Below are 4581 nucleotides of genomic sequence, written 5' to 3' on the forward strand. Positions count from 1 at the left end.
AACCAAAAAAAGGAACAAAGTATTCTGAGCAGGTCGAGTTTAGCAGACCAAGTGCTTTATTGATTTGAGCGAATGCTTATGGAATGGAGTGTATTAATTATTATTATTATCATCGTTATATGTGTAGAACAATAAACATCACAGAACATGTTAGCCTCCCTCGCAGGAGAGAGAACTCCCACTGACCACCGGCAGACAGCAATAAACACACTTTAGCAACGCTTAGGAAGTACTCTGGGTCACCGGAGAGGACAAGACAGAGTCCGCGGGGAAAGTTTCATATCCAATTTGTCTTCATATTCAATTAACAAAATTGTACTTATTAATGTTCTGTAACAATAGTTTAATAAACAGTTGAATCCACAACTACTTCGATTTTTAAATCTATCTATCTACGGGCATAAGAAAATTCTGCCCCCGCAGATTCCGTCTGGCCCAAGTCGTCGTCATCATCATTTCGTATTCCCTTAACACTTAAAATACCACTATAAGACACACACACACATCCAGATTTCATACATGTATAAAAAAAAAAAAAATAATAAAAAAAAAATGTATCAATCAAACCGATACATATACACCGTACAATATTTTCAAGCTCATGTGGGATCATTTGACTGTAGATGGATGCACAGAGGAAGGAACACTGCTTTTGGCAAAATGGAGGTGAGGTGAGGTGGGGACATGAGGGGGCCACGGGGCCTCACACGGAGGAGGGGTTTGGAACAACGAGTGATATCATCCGTCTCCCAGTTGGAATGGGCTCAGGGTCGGAAGGGGTGTGTTATAGTCCGTAGTTTGTGTCCAAGCCCATGAAATGGCATTGTCCCCCCCGCCCCCCATCTATAGATCCAGAGTTCATCTTCCCAGAGCCAAAACTCACTCTCCCAGCATGCTCTCTTCAGACAGCACTCTCCGCCTTGACTACAGGAAGCCTCCAGGGCCAAACAGCCAGTATTCTCCCCAAGAGGTTTCTGTTCCCTATTTTTCCTTTTCTTTCACAAGTCTCTCTGTGTGCATATGTGTGGGGACAGAGAGAGCTATCCCATTTAGTGGGACTACATACAAGTTTCAGAGAACCACTGATAGAGGGTCAGATATGTTTCCCATCCCACTAATGGTTAAGATTCTGAGTTGGGTGGGGGTAATCTGATCCTAGATCTGTGGCCAGCTGGTGTGCAGTGATGATGAGGGGCGACAGCAAGGTAAAGATGGCGGACGAGGGTGGTGGTGGAGGGGGGGGCGGGTGGTGTTGGTGGAGGGGGGGGGGGGACTCCAGAGAAGGAGCCCAGTTAAAGAGGGAGAGCCGTCAGTCAGAGGAGAAGCATGACAAAACACTGTCACAACAGTCACACAGATGTACTCACTCTACAGTCACAACGCACGCACGCACGCACGCACGCACGCACGCACGCATGCACGGACACACGGACACACACACACCTCCCTACTGAGGGGTGGGGTGAGGGAGGGGGGTTAACATCAGCACAGGGGCCGTCTCCACCTCAGGGAGGAGGTAGATCTCCACACCAGAGACGGCCCTTTTATTTTTTTTCCCCGTTTAAAACTGGAATAGTCAATAAAGTTTTATCAATTTGAATCGATAACATTAAGAGATTTTAACACATACACGGGGACGGGGGGAACCAAAAAAAATAAAAACCGTTGAAAATAAAGTCGGGATACATTTCAAAGTAACCACCCTATTATTAAAATAACCTTTTACCTTTGTTTTAAAAAAAGATGAAAAAATACAAAATTAAATAATTTGGAGTATAAAGGCACACCTCTTGCACAGTGTATACAATGAACACACCCAGTTTAAAGCATGGTCGGGGACTGACTCAGTTAGTTTAAGAGAACACAGATCTGGTTAAGTATGTGGGACTGAGGAACAACGGACCAAGACAGCTACGACACAGAAGGAGGAAGGAAACGTATTTCCGCGACATGCATTTGTTTTGTTTGTTTACAGTTCATACAGTAAGCATTGTACAAATTCAAGCAGTATCATTCTTCATTTACCACAACACTGTCATTCACTCAAAAGGGTGGTGCTTCAAAAGACAATTATATTTGATGACTATGACTAAAATGCAATGTAAAAATATATGTGAATATAATCTATCCATCTAAAACAAACATACCGTAATGGAAGCTTTTTGCATGGGTTAGAATAGTCAAGGAGGACAACGTTACTCGCTTTTAGTTGGTTACCCAGGACTGACACAACATCACACACAAACTCTTCTCACTTGGTACAGGTATATTGCGTTTCCCTTGTTAAGACCACGTCAACCAATTGGGATCGTATGCATAACATTTGGTTCCTTTTTTGTCTTGTGCAAAATATACAAATTTACCACGTCAATTCAAAACCCGCCAAATTCAAAAAACACAGAAAAACAACCTTTCAACAACAACAAAAAAACCTGAATAACAAACACACACACGCACAACAATGTTAAAGGAGAAACAGACAGGTTGGCATGACATAATGAGTTTAAAACAACAATCTTATTTTTTTTTTTCTTTTTTTTTTTTTACAACCCTTCCTTCCTTCCTTCCTTCCCTCCCTCCCTCCCTCCCTCCCTCCCTCCCTCCCTCCCTTCCGGAACACTGAAACACACAGCGCTAGCTCCGGCTGTTGTGTGCTGGTACGATGCCAGAGGTAAACTGTCGTCTGTCTGCCCTGAACGCACACATATACTCTCTCTCTCTCTGCTGATGGCAACACTTGGGCCCTGTCCCAACCCACCCCTAGACCCTACTATGACACCCCCTACGGTACTTCTGACAGAACTGGATAGGTGTCAGCCCAATGGAACCTGTCCTCTAATACTTCGCCTATCAGAAGGCAAGGTGAAACTAGGTGAAACTACCAATATTCATTTACATATTTATCCAATACTACATGAAGTGTCTAAGGGGGGTGGGTTTGGGATTGGGCATCAGAGATCTCAGGGCTGCGTTCAATAACGCCAAACAGTGCTTTTGTTGCTGGGCATGTAACAGAACGAGAGATTCTATCTTTAACAAATAAAAGTGCAACGTTTTGTTTCGTTTTAAGGTGCTGATGGCAATGGAGGGTCGAGGGTGAACGAAGTCTCACACTACCACCACCCTGTCCCACCACAGGAAGTAAGCAACAGCTACTTCCTGTTGGGACTTCTGGGTATCCTGTTAGAATCATATAAACAAGAATCAGACAGTGATGTCATCTGTTTTGCCCAATTCATCTTCCAGTGAATGGTAGATTGCCATTGAATGAAACGTCACCTCTGTCAAATCCTTCTTTATTCCATTTGAAGGTTCCCTCCTCCTTCTCCCCAATACACCACCTAACTCCATGAAAGTTGGCCTGGGGAATCAGACTCAACCATAGGTAGCCCGCTCACTCACTCACTCACTCACTCACTCACTCACACACACACACACACACACACACACACACACACACACACACACACACACACACACACACACACACACACACACACACACACACACACACACACACACACACACACACACACACACACACACACACACACACACACACACACACACACACACACACACACACACACACACACACACACACACACACACACACACACACACACACACACACACACACACACACAGACACAGACACACACTACAATGACAGACCAGCACCCTGCCTTATTGAATGCAGCTCATATTAGCTTCTCCTGTGTAGATAGGGTGTGTGTGTGTGTGTGTTTGTGATAGGGCTATAACCTTGGAGTCTGGTCATCTAAAGACAGAAGGGTGAATAGGCGGGAAAAACATCTTTTGTCAGTAGGAGGAGCTAAGGGGAGAATGGTGGATTAGGGAACCAATAGGAATGATGGTTTGGCCGGGTACATGCATGGCAATTGGGTGGAACGGCTATTGGAAGACTGCTTCCTACTTCTTAAAGAGGAGCGATTGCATTGGACGAACCTCAAGGTGCACTTCCTAGTCATTTCTTGCTCAAGTCTAACCCATTTCCTGTGAGAGTGACCTCACAGTGATTACCCAATCACTGAGTGCCGTTGAAACTCATACTACACCACACAACCCCCCCCTCCTGCCTCCCCCTCACCTCTGAAGGGAAAGCAAAAACAAACAATCACAAACAACAACAACACCACCACAAACAATGCAGGGCGGGGGGGACGTTGCGTTAGAGGCAGTAAAAAAAAAAGCCATATTCCCAAATCAACAAACAAAAACAAAACAACAACTTATAAAAGTAAATGACGAGAACACCTGTTCTCCTTCCACCCTTATGGTCCCACGTAACAAAGAACAAACCAACAGAGGACAAGTTAAATGTAAACGAATGATGGTTTTAGCTGCAGAGAGGGGCACCAGAGGGAGAGAGAGAGAAATAGAGAGAGAGAGAGAGAGAGAAAGAGAGAGAGGGGGGAGGGAGAGAGAGAGAGAAATACAAACCGACCCCAGCCCCTCTCCTCTATCCGCTGGTTTCCCTGTATCACCTCTCCATTCTCCCTTTCCCAACCCCCCCCCCCCTCTCCCCCCCTCCCCTATGTGCCACCCAGCTCTCGGTGG

This window comes from Argentina silus, assembly GCF_951799395.1.
Source record: "Argentina silus genome assembly, chromosome: 1".
In the NCBI taxonomy this organism is placed as follows: Eukaryota; Metazoa; Chordata; class Actinopteri; order Argentiniformes; family Argentinidae; genus Argentina; species Argentina silus.